The sequence below is a fragment of the Mustela lutreola genome, chromosome 9 (assembly GCF_030435805.1).
Source record: "Mustela lutreola isolate mMusLut2 chromosome 9, mMusLut2.pri, whole genome shotgun sequence".
Taxonomy (NCBI): domain Eukaryota; kingdom Metazoa; phylum Chordata; class Mammalia; order Carnivora; family Mustelidae; genus Mustela; species Mustela lutreola.
Genome location: NC_081298.1, coordinates 81,729,611 through 81,743,480, shown reverse-complemented (window position 1 = coordinate 81,743,480; position 13,870 = coordinate 81,729,611). Strand labels below are relative to the sequence as shown.

The following is a 13,870-nucleotide window of genomic DNA, read 5'->3' as shown; positions in this document are numbered from 1 at the left end:
AAAGGCCAATTATGAGAAGCAGATATCTGACATCATACCAAACTGTGAAAGCATAAAGCTTTCCTTTAAGATCAGGAACAAGACAAGGATGCCCACTCTCACTGGTTTTACTCATTTTAGTATTGGAAATCCTAACCAGAACAACTGGCAAGAAAAAAGAAATAAAAGGCATCCAAATAGAAAAAAAGTAAAATTGTCTGTGTCAATGACATGATAATATATAGAGAAACCCTTAAAGACTCCTCAAAACAACTACTAGAACTAATAAACACAGTAAAGTTGCAGGATACAAAATCAATACACAAAAATCAGTTGTGTTTCTATACACTTACAATGAGCTATTGGAAAGAGAAATTTAGAAATTTCTCCTTGAAATTTCAAGGAGAAATTTCTAAATTTCAATGAAATGAATTTTTTTCATTTTGATGAAATGTAAAATCTCATTTACAATAACATCAAAAAGAATAAATTATTTAGGAATAAATCTAACCAAGGACATGAAAAATCTGTTCACTGAAAACCATTAAACACTGATAAAAGAAATTGAAGAAGACACAATAAATGGAAAGATATTATGTGCTAATGGATGGGAAGAATAAACTGTCCACACTACCCAAAGGAATGTACAGATTGCTGTGCAATCCCTATCAAAATTCCAATGGCATATTTCACAGAAATAGAAAATCCTAAAATTTATATGGAACCACAAAAGACCCTATATAGCCAAAGCATTTTGAGTAAAAAGAACAAAGCTGGAGGCATCACACTTCTGATTTCAAACTACATTACAAAGCTATATTAATCAAAACAGCATGGTACTGGCATAAAAACAGACACATAAATCAATGGTACCTAGCCCAGATAGCCTAGAAATAAACCCAGGCATTCATGGTCAATTAATTTTTGACCAAATTATATTTTGAGCCAAATATATATAATGAGGAAATAATAGGCTCTTCAATAAATGGTGTTAGGAACACTGGGTAGCCACATGAAAAATAATCAAACTGAATCTCAATCTTATACTGTATACAAAAATCAACTCAAAATGAATTTAAAGACTTGAGTGTAAGACCTGAAATCATAAAATACCTAGAAGAAAATATATGTGTATGTTCCTTGATATTCATCTTGATAATGATTTTTTTTGGATTTCACACCAAAAGTCAAGTCAATAAAAGCAAAAATAAACAAGTGGGACTACATCTAACTTAAAAACTTCTGCACAATGGAGGAAATCATCAACAAAATGGAAAAGCTAGGTATGAAATGGCAGAGACATTTGCAAACCTATTTTAAACCCATATATTCAAAGAGGGATATCAAAATATACAAGAATTCATACAACTCAACCAAATAACCCAATTTTAAAATGGGCAAAGGAGCTGAAACTTTTTTCCAAAGAAGTCATCCAAATGGCCAATAGATACAAGGAAAGATGCTCATTATCATTAATAAGGGAAATGCAAATTGAAATCACAATGAGATTTCACCTCATGCCTGTTAGAATGGCCAGGAAATAGTCTTGCTACTGAGGCTATAGAGAAAAGGAAACCCTTTTACACTGTCGGTAGGGATGTAAACTGGTTCAGCCACTATGGAGCCAGTACGGAGGTTCCTTGAGAAATTAAAAACACAACTACTATGTGGTCCAACAATTCCATTTCTAGGTATATATCCAAAGAAAATGAAATAATTATCCTGAAAAGATATCTGCACTCTCATGTTCACTGGGGCATTATTCACATGGCCAAAACATGGAAACAATCTAAGTGTCTATCCATGGATGAATGGATTAAAAATATATATACAGTGGAATATTATTCAGCCTTATAAAATTATTAAACCTTATAAAATGGAGATCCTGCCGTGGATGACAACTTGGATGAAACTGGAGGGCATTATGTAAGTAAAATAAGACAGAGCAAGATAAATACTACATGTTATCACTTATATGTGTAATTTTAAAAAATAATAATAATGTTGAACTCACAGAAACAGAAAGCAGAATGAGAGATGCCAGGGGCTGAGAAGTGGAGGAAGTAGGGATAGACTGGCAAGATATTATAAACTTTCAGTTATAAATGAATAAGTTCTGAGGATCTAATGTATAATACAGTGATATATATAACTCAGTTGATATATAATATATGCAACATATAATATATATTATATATATGTAATATAGTTGAAAACACTGTAATGTATAATTGAAATTTGTCAAGAAAGCTGAACATAAGTGTTCTCACCAAAAACAAAAAAGCAAATGTGTGAGGTGATATATGCATCAACTCAATTGTGGGAATCTGTATGAATATCACAATCTGTATGATATCAAAACATTAACATTGTACACTTTAAATATATTATAATTTTGTCAGCTCTATCTCAATACAGCTGAAAAAATCTCCAAAACATACTTAGGTATAAATCTAACAAAATATGTACAATATTGATATGAGGAAAAATATAAAATCTGGTAAAAGAAATCAAAGATCTAAAATATGTGGATCATGGCACACCTGGGTGGCTCAGTGGGTTAAGCTGCTGTCTTCGGCTCAGGTCATGATCTCAGGGTCCTGGGATCGAGTCCCGCATCGGGCTCTCTGCTCAGCAGGGAGCCTGCTTCCTCCTTTCTCTCTCTCTGCCTGCCTCTCTGCCTACTTTGTAATCTCTCTGTCCAATAAATAAATAAAAAATCTTTAAAAAAAATAAAATAAAATATGTGGATCAATATTCCCTGTTCATGGATAAAAGACTCATATTCTTAAAATATCAGTTCTTCCCAACTGTACCTATAGAAACAATGCAATCCTAATGAAATTATCATCAAGTTATTTTGTGAATACTCATATACTGATTTTAAAGTTTATATGGAAAACCAAAAGATTCAAAACAGTCTGTAAAGCTACAATAATTAAGACAGTGTGTCTGTTTCATAAGGATTGACAAAGACATAAACAGATCAGAATAAAGAGTCCAGAAATAGGCCCACACAAATACAGCCAACTGATTTCACAAAAGAACAAAGGCAACTCGATAGAGGAGTGGCAGTCTTAGCAAACAGCATTAGAACTGGACATCCTCAAGCAAAAAAAATGAATGTAGACACTGGCCTTACATAAATATTAACTCACAATGGTTCACAGACCTAAATATAAAACACAAAATTATAAAACTTCTAGAATATAACATGGGTGAACATCTAGGTGAACTAGGGTGATATGTTTTTAAATACAACACCAAAAGCATAATTTAGGAAAGAAAAAACTGTTTAGCTGGGTTTCATTAAATCTGAACATTTCTGCCCTGCAATACACCATTAACAGGATGAAAAAAAACCCCACAGTCTGACAGAAAATATTTGCAAAACACACACCTGATAAATAGTACTCATAACCTAAATAGACAAAGAACTCCTAAAATTCAATGATGAGAAAATCAACAATCCACTTAAAAATAGGCAAAAGATCTGAAAAATATATCTCCAGAAAGATGATATACAGATGGCATACAAGTTTATGAAAAGATGACCAACATCATATGACATTAGGGAATTGCAAATTAAAACAACAGTAGGATTAAAATTATACATTTATTAGAAATGGCTGAAATCCAAAACACTAACCATTATCAAATGCTGACAAGGATATGGAGCAATAGAAATTCTCATTCACAAGGAAAAAGCAAAGCAAAGCAAAGAAAAACTCACTCGTTGCTGGTGGAAATGCATAATGGTACAGTCACTCTGGAGGACAGTTTAATAGTTTCTTACAAAGCTAAACACAGTCTTACTACATGATCCAGGAATCACATTTCTAGATATTCACCCAAAGGAGCTGCAAACTATGTCTACACAATAACCTACACATGAATGCTTATATCAGCTTTATTTGTAATTGCCCAAAATAGGAAACAACACAGATGCCCTTTAACAGGTGAATGGATAAGCAATCTGCGATACAGCCACACAATGAAATATTCAACAATAAAAAGAAACATGCTACTAAGCCATGAAAAGATACAAAGGTAACTTAGATGCATATTGCTTAGTGAAAGAAGCCAGTTCTAAACAGCTACATAATGTATGGTTCCATATATACATAGTTCTGGAAAGAGGAAAACTATAAACAGTAAGAAAACCAGTGGTTTCCAGGAGTTTAGGGGCAGCTGGAAGAGGGATAAATAGATGGAATACAGGGGAGATTCAGGGCAGTGAAACTACTCTTTATGATACTGTAATGGTAGATACATGAACTGTGCATTTGTCGAAACCCATAAAACTGTACAAGTGAATATTAATGTGAATTATGGACTTTAGTTAACAAATAAACCACACCAATTCAAGTCAACAATGCCAAAATTATACACAGATATTGGAACTGACAAAGACCTTAAAGCAGCTGTTACAAAAATGCTCTACCAAGTAAAGGCAAATACATTTGGCACAAATGGACACATACCAGTGTAGTAAAAACATAGAAGATACAAAGGAAAGACAAATGGCACTTTTGGAACTGAAAAACATAATGACCAAATATTAAAAGAAAAAAGAAATTCATGAATGGGCCCAAATAGGATTATGGAGACAAGTGAAAAAACATTAACAACAACATTGAATTTGATAATGGATGAATAGAAATTTATCCAACTTGAAAAGCAGCAAGCTAGAACACAGAAAAACTGCACAGAGCATCAAGAACCTGTAGGTGGCAACAACAACCGATTTTTTTTTTAAGATTTTATTTCTTTATTTGAGAGCTAGAGAGCGCAAGGCAGGGGGGGGGTGCAGTTGGGAGAGAGAGGGAGAAGCAGACTCCCTGCCAAGCAGGGAGCCCAATGTGGGGCTCCATCCTAGGACCCTGGGATCATGACCTGAGCTGAAGGCAGACGCCTAACCATCTGAGCCACCCAGGTGTCCCACAACAAAACATTTTAACATTCATGGTGTTGGAGTCCCAGACATAAAGAGGAGTGTGGTGCTGAAAAAATATTTGAGAAATAATGGCTGACACGTTCCAAGTTTTATATATACAAAAACTGACAGTGCAGTGAATCCCCAACAGGATAAACTTAAAGAAATCAATGCCCAGATACATCTAATCAAATGGCTGAAAGCTAAAAACAAAGAAAACGAAAGGAGCCAGAGTAAAACAGTACATTAAGTAGAGAGGAACATGACTCAAATGACTGGATTTTTCATCAGAAACCATGAACACCAGAACGAAGTGTCACAACACGTTTGAAGTCTTGAGGAAAAAAAAAAAAAAAAAGCTGTCACTCCAATATCCACCAAAAACTTCTTCAGGAATTAAGGCAAAATAAAGACATTCTCAAGTGAAGAAAAACTGAAAGAATCCATAGCCAACAGAACTGCTATATAAGAATTGCTAGAGAAAGATATTCAGAAAAAAGACAATTGTACAAAGAAAAGCACACTACTAAGAAAAGAAGAAAATAAAAATTTGTAAACACCTGGGGAAATGTAATGGATTATGATTCTCTTCAGTTAAAATATATTTCATAGTTGAAATAAAAACTATATTATAGTCTGGAGGATTTTCAGTGAATACAGTGGTAATATATAAGACAATTACAAAGTATCAGAATGTTAGGATGCCACCCACAAAGGGCTTAGAAAGAAACTGTAGCATGAAATACTTAGGTTACAAAAGAAGAATGGTTCAAATAAGCTTCTACCTAACCAAACTAGGAAAAGAGCTAACTATACCCAAAGCAAATGGAAGGTAATAATAAAGAAAAAACAAATCAATGTAATTTAAACAGAAAAACAATGGAATCAATCAATGAACCCAAGGGCTGTTTCTTTGAAATGCTCAGTAAAACTGATATACCCATATCATGACTGGCAAAAAAAAAAAAAAAAAAAAAAAAAAAAAAAAAAAAAAAAAAACAGAGAAAAGATAAAAATAATCTATATCGGGAAGGAAAGAGGGAACATAACTATAGAACCTGTTGAGATTAAAAGTATAATTATGAGGGGCGCCTGGGTGGCTCTGTCGTTAAGTGTCTGCCTTCAGCTCAGGTCATAATCCCAGCGTCCTGGGATCAAGTCCCACACTGGGCTCCTTGCTCGGCAGGGAACCTGCTTCTCCCTCTGCCTCTACCTGCCATTCTACCTGCTTGTGCTCTCTGTCTCAATCTGACAAATAAATAAATACTTAAATAAAATTTTAAAAATAAAAGTATAATTATGAACAACTCTACAGATATAAATTTGACAATTTAGATTCAATGGAGCTATTCCCTAAAAACCACCAACTACCAAAAGTTACATAAGATGAAAACAACCAAATTACTGCTAAAACTACTAATGCAAGTAAAATCAAGTTAAAAATAAAACAAAAACACTTCTGAAAAAAAGTATCCCTAAGCCCTATGACTTCACTGCTGAATACTATAAAACATTTAAAAAAGGAATAATACCAATTCCAAATATTCACTTCCAGAAAGCAGAAAAGGAGGGAATAATTCACAATTCATTTTATGAATCCAGCACTGTCCTGAAATCAAAACCAGACAAAATCAGTAGAAAGAAGGAAAAAAACTACAGACCAAAGGTCCACGTGACACTGATGGAGAAAAAAAAAAAAAAAAAAGGAAACTACTGTTATCCACCATATGAATAAGAAAAACCACACAATAATAATTAATGCAGAAAAAGCATTTGGCAAAATTTAATACCCATTCACCATAAAAAAAATTAAAAAACAAATTTTAAAAAACCTTTCTGTATGCTAGGGGAGACCTTCCTCAACTTTATAAAGACTATCTACCAAAAAACCTATAGGGCGCCTGGGTGGCTCAGTGGGTTAAAGCCTCTGCCTTCCGCTCAGGTCATGGTCTCAGGGTCCTGGGATCGAGTCCCACATTGGGCTCTCTGCTCAGCAGGGAGCCTGCTTCCTCCTCTCTCTCTCTCTCTGCCTGCCTTTCCATCTACTTGTGATCTCTCTCTGTCAAATTAAAAAAAAAAAAAAAAAAAAAAACCTATAGTTAACATCATATTAAATGATGAGAGGCTGAAAACTTCCTCTCCAGAACTGGGAACAAGTCAAGGACAGCCATTATTATCATTCATATTCAATAAAGTACTAGAAGTCATGGCCAGAAAAATAATTAAAAGACATATAGATTGGAAAGGAAGAAATAAAGTGATCCCTATTTGCAGAAGACACAACTATCCATATAGAAAATCCAAAAAATATCTGAAAAAAAAAAAAAGAAAGAAAATCCTAGAATAAATAAGGGGGGGGAGGGGCAGATAAAGTCAATGTGCAAAAACCAATTGTATTTATATATCTTAATAATGTACAACTGGAAACCAAAATTATAATAACATTGCCACTTTCTAAAGAACCAAAAATTTAGAAAGAAAAACAAAATTTTCATATACACCTAGCAGTACATGTACAGGACCAATTATGCTAAAAACTTTAAAATGCTGATGAAAGAAATGAAAGACCTAAAGAAATGGAGAAGCATACTGTATTGAAACACTCCACAGAGTAAAAATGTTAATTCTCAGGGCACCTGGGTAGCTCAGTGGGCTAAAGCCTCTGCCTTCAGCTTGGGACATGATCCCAGGGTCCTGGGATACAGCCCTGCATTGGGCTCTTTGCTCAGCAGCAAGCCTGCTTCCCCCTCTCTCTCTGCCTGCTTCTCTGCCTACTTGTGATCTCCCTCTGTCAAATAAATAAATCTTTTTAAAAAATGTCAATTCTCTCTAAATTTATCTTTAGACTTTACTGAATGCCAACCAAAATCACAGCAAAGTTCTATATTATTTTTTTAAATAAATACAGGTTAATTGATTTAAAAATGTATATAGAGAGGCAGGAACTAGAAGAGATAAAATAATTTTGAAAAAGAACAAAGTTGAAGAAATCACATTACTCAAAAGTCCTTCAATGGCAGAATAACCAAACTGTGGTACATCCATACAGTACAATCCCACTTGGCAATAAAAAGAAAAGATATGGTCTTTATATACAATGGAGTATTATGCCTCCATCAGAAAGGATGAATACCCAACTTTTATATCAACATGGAAGGATTGGGAGAGATTTTGCTGAGTGGAATAAGTCAAGCAGAGAAAGTCAACTATCATATTGTTTCACTTACTTGTGGAGCATAAGGAATAACATAGAAGACACTGGGAGATGGAGAGGAGAAGGGAGATGGGAGACAAACCATGAGACTGTGGACTCTGAGAAACAAACTGAGGGTTTTATAGGGGAGGAGGGTGGGGCGTTGGGGAGCCTGGTGGTGTGTATTATGGAGGGTACGTGATGCATGGAGCACTGGGTGTGGTGCATAAACAATGAATTTTTTTAAAAAATATTTTATTTATTTGACAGACAGAGATCATAGATAGGCAGAGAGACAGGCATAGAGAGAGGGGGGGAAGCAGGCTCCCCGCTGAGCAGAGAGCCCAATGTGGGGCTCAATCCCAGGACCCTGAGATCATGACCTGAGTGAAGGCAGAGGCTTAACCCACTGAGCCACCCAGGGACCCCCATAAACAATGAATTTTGGAAGACTGAAAAAAAATAAAATGGAAAAAAAAAAAAGAAATGAAGTATAGATATACACAATGTGGATGAATTCAAAGGCACTAAGGTAAGTGAAAAAAATTTCTCAAAAGATTTTTCTCAATCTGAAAAAAATTAAATGGAAAAAAAAAGAAATGAAGTATAGATATACAATGTGAATGAATTCAAAGGCACTAAGGTAAGTGAAAAAAATCCAATCTCAAAAGGTTACAGGGCGCCTGGGTGACTCAGTGGGTTAAGCTTCTGCCTTCGGCTCAGGTCATGATCTCAGGGTCCTGGGATCGAGCCCCACATCGGGCTCTCTACTCAGCGGGAAGCCTGCTTCCCTCTCTCTCTCTGCCTCCCTCTCTACCTACTTGTGATCTCTGTCAAATAAATAAATTAAATCTTTAAAAAAAAAATAAGGTTACATGCTGTTTGATCCCACTGGTAGGAATTCTGTACATTCTTCAAAAGATAAAATTTTAGTGACAGAGAAAAGATCATTGGTTGCCACTGGTTAGAGCTAAGGAAAGGAAAGGGTACACCCTGGGATATGAACCTGTTCTCTACCCTGTTGTGGAATGGTAAAATCCATAGAGATGTACACAGGTGAAATTTTTTTCAATTTTTCTCTATATCAATTTTAAAATATTAACAGAGACACCATGTATAATCATAACATGAAGTAGAATATGCTTAATGACAAAAAGAGGCAAAAGATGATTTTGAAAACAAATATATAGTGTACAACACTGGCAGAAAATACAAAAGGGATAACAACAGCAGGCTTCAAGTGGAAGGTGAGACTTCAAATAAACACAATTTGAATATATAGAAACTGGAGACAATACAAGTGAGAAGAACAAAACAGAACAAACAAGTTGATCCTTAGTATTTATTTTCAGCAGTGAATCCCAAGACTATGACATATAAAAATTTTAAAATTCTTACTTATCACTACACACTTAATTTTCTAAATGAGTTCCTGTATAGTCGGTTAAAAAAAAAAAAGCTTATTCTCTATAAGGTTATTAAATTTTCTTCAAATATAAATTATTAACTGCATATTCAACAGTATAGCTTATTAAATATTATATAGCACAGTTATTTTCAAACTCTTTTAGTGATAGAATGTTCCTCAAAAATTTGACACACAGATCAAAGCAGAAATGCTCAGGTTGAAACATGGGTGGAGGGACCAGAGCCCTTACCCATCTCATCTGTGGGCGGGGCTTCATTACAGATAACTGTGAAGACCCACTGGTAACTGACTTGTCATCTCCTGAGTTTGTTTAGAACACCATTAGTCATAACTACACTTGCAATAATTTCTTACTAAATGTCTGCTAGATTTTCTTTTCTCTCTTTTGTTTGAGCATAAACAGTGGAATTCTGGTCATATTAAATTCTATCATTACATTTTCACTTGGCTTTATTAAATCTGCCTTTTTTTTTTTTTAGTTTACTTATTTGACAGAGAGAGATGAAGCAAGAGAGGGAATACAAGCAGAGGGAGTGGGAGAGGGAGAAGCAGGCTTCCTGCTGAGCAGGGAGCCGAGTGCAGGGCTCCATCCCAAGGCCCTGGGATCATAACCTGAGCCGAAGGCAGATGCTTAACAACTGAGCCACCCAGGAGCCCCAACTTCTGCCATTCTATAATGTCCCTGTTTAGCTCTTTTAGTGGTTTTACTATTGAATGTAAAACAAACAAAAAACCTGCTTATTTTACTCTTTATTTACATGTGCATGAAAAACTTTGATCTTTTAAGGTATATTTCATTGTTTACTTCTCTTTTGGAGTGGGGTACCTGGGTGGCTTAGTTGGTTAAGCTCCTGACTTGATTTCAGCTCAGGTCATGATCTCATGGAGTCTCATGGTCGTGAAATCTAGCCTCACATCAGGCTCTACGCTTGGCATGGAATCTGCTGGAGAATCTCTCTCTCCCTCTCCCTCTTCCTCTACCCCTCCCCGTGCCCGCTTGCTCACTCACTCTGTCAAATAAATAAGTAAATTCTTTTTAAAAAAAAAAAAAAAGTACTTCTCTTTTGACAACTGATAATGTATTTCTGGCAATGATACTCTGTAAAGGATTTCAGACTATTTTTTATCTAATATAGTAACTGGCAACTGTATTACAATCCAATGCTCCATAACTCTACTTTGTGCTCCTTTGCCAGTTCCTTACTGGTAGTGGTACATACTTCATATTTTACGGTAGATTTTTTTTTCAATACATTTACCTATTTCTCAAATACCCAACACTGATATACTCTAATTGAGATATTTTCATTATTGCTAAGTAAATACATTTTGAACTTGAAGGATTGAGATGCAATTTAACTTTGACTTTTAACTCCACAATTCCTAACCGTGGTTTATTAAGCTACTTTAGAAATGTGGATTACATTATAAAATTCTATGTTTTTAACGATTTTTACTAAACTGGTTGTACTTTGTATCATCAAATCTAATATTTTCATTCATTTACTTCTTATAAGTCTCTTTCAATTATGTACTCTCAGGTGTAGTTTACCTTCATGCTAACCTGTTATAAAATGATTTCAGATTTTCTCAGATTTCAAATGCTCCCTCTTATCTCTTAAGAGACATTTAATTTGGCCAGATAGTACACTGGAATAATAGCCATATTTCTCTTAGTTATTATAAAGTCTTTGTATTTTCAGCCTATGAATTAAGGGCTAACATAGTTCTTGTCTTCCTTTCCTAAAATCATATTGTAAAATTTGTATTTAGCTTAAAAACCTACTATGTAAGAACTATGTAAAATACCACCCTCACTTTTTGAAACACTTTTTTTTTTTTTAAAGATTTTATTTATTTGTCAGAGAGCATGCCCGTGCACCAGCACACAAGCAGGCAAAGGTGGAGAGAGAAGCAGGCTCCCCGCAGAACAAGGAGCCCAATGCGGGACTCGATCCCAGGACTCTGGAATCATAACCTGAGCCAAAGGCAGTGGCTTAAATGACTGAGCCTCCCAGATGTCCCTTTGAAACATTTTCCAATATTCATGCTGCAATTAGGTTTCAAATAAGGGAAATCTTTTCTTTAATTATGGTCTCTATCTTGCAGGTCTTTACCTTTTCATGTGATACTTATCATCCAAAGATATATTACATAGATAATAGTGTTATTATTTTTTCTTCTTGAGGATCTCTTTAGGTCATTTTTGTCTAATACAGATTTGCTTTGCTTGTTCATTAATAGTACAACTAATTTCTGCTCAGTTAAGTCAATTCTTTCTATAAAGCCTCTATCCATGTCTCAGTATCTTTCACAGCCTTTTAGGCTCTCACAGAATTCCAGGGTCAGAAAGAATTTAAATGTCCTTTTCCCAGTAAAAACCTCTATTTTTAAAAATATTCCATAATGCATTCAATTTATGTTACACTAAATTTCTGAACAGTTATACTTGTTCAGAAGTTTTCTGCTGGAATAGAAATTCTGATATTATATAGTCTACATAATTTTTTTCTTCCGCTTTTCATCACATGGCAAAATTTGCTCATTAGATATACAACTTTCTTTTGCTTTTTTTCTTGAAATGTATCATGTAGGGATTTTTTAAATGGGTCTTACTACTTCTCCTTTACTGTCTTCCTAACACATTGTAAGATGAAAGGTTTACATAACTAATATTCATTCTCAACTGTTAGTACATTTGACACTGGAGATCTATGCTAGCATTGGAGCACGTGATCTTCTAATAGAAACAAGATCAGGATAAATGGCTTTTCTTCACATTTTAAAAAAACTGAAATTAATAACCCCTATCACCATAAGTGCTCAAAAACAAATATTCTAATGTAGTATTATATTTTGTTTATTCTTTCCCTTGCTATGTATATACTCCAAAGAAAAGGGGATCCTAGCATAAAAACCAGCATTGCAATACTTTTTAAATACCTTTTTCCACCAAAAATACCTAAAGATAAGACACTGCATGAAATGTTACAATTTTTAATAAAGTCATTTATAGATTTGTAATAAATCACTATCATATAATAATATCTTGAAGGAATTAAATGATTTTCTAAAAACTATTATAAATTACATATTTTGGTATCTGAACAAATTCTATATGAAAACATATTCTTTATCAAGATTCCACTTATCTAAATATTATTTTTTTGTTTTCTTTTACTCTTAAAAGACATAGTTTTCTCAATACTATATCTTTATTATTCCAATGAAGAGACATGGTCATGAATAATTTGTTAAAATATCTATTTTTACATGGTGCTATTTAAAATTGTATCACAGAGATTTAAAGAGTCTTCTTTTGATTTTCCTGCTGCTTATTAGACTTGAAATAAATGCCTAAAATTACTCATTTTTCAAAAAGCAAAAAATCCACCAAATCTTTCTAACTAATTTGTATGCACTACTGGTTGACTATCCTCACTTTTTTTTCCCCAAAAATATTGTTTGACCTAAGTATAGGACATTTTTAATGTATTTTTCCAGTTCTTAGGATTAGATTTACTATAAATATCAGATGTTCTTCCACAGATTTTGTGAACTTAATATTAAAAACATATCACTGACGCTCTACACCTCAAGTTGTCAATCTGAATGAAAATGACACCATTATCAGCATCACCACTAACAGATTTCTTAAATTAGCTGCCAATACTATCAATTAGATATTTCACGGTTATTTTAGAAATAAGTATGTCAAAAGCATGTCGTTTGCAACTATTTTCTCTGGCTAGCAATAAATTCAAAGTGTTCTTTGACAAAGGACATCAATCAGTAGAGCAAAGAGACCTGAGTTCAAATGCAGATGGAGACAATTATTAAAACTGTGGCATGCAAGTAAATTACTCAACCTCCCCCTAAGCCTCCCTATCTTCCTTATTAGTTTATTGGGAGAATTAAATTAAATAATGCATGTAAAGCATTTAACACAGAGCTTGGCACACACTACGTGAGATATCTCAGTAGTAGTTGATGTTGACAATGATTGCCTAATAAGGATTTCAAGAACTATCCATGGCAGATATCGGATGCCACAGACACATTAGGACTCATCTGCTACTCTTTGCTGCAGATTTCCTCTTTCTTTCTTTCTTCTTTTCTATGTTCTCTGCCGAGTGAGGCTTTGGTAACATTACCTCTAAGAATGTCATTAGGTGGCACTCAGAACACCTACAATGGAAGCTATGCTCTCCATGAACCTCTTTCATACATGTTGTAGCTTCCAAATGCTCTTGCTTGAAATAAATTTGGGGAAAGCTGCTTTAACTCCACATTAAGCATAGATGAGAAAAATGGCCAGTGTCTCTGGGGAATA

The 13,870-nt window shown here is 34.3% G+C and overlaps 1 protein-coding gene across 4 annotated transcripts in view; it reads right to left on the bottom strand.

The window, feature by feature from the left end:
• The window catches only part of VRK2 (VRK serine/threonine kinase 2), a 119,392-nt gene that overhangs the window by 93,246 nt on the left and 12,276 nt on the right, over positions 1-13,870 (bottom strand). The window lies entirely within an intron of this gene.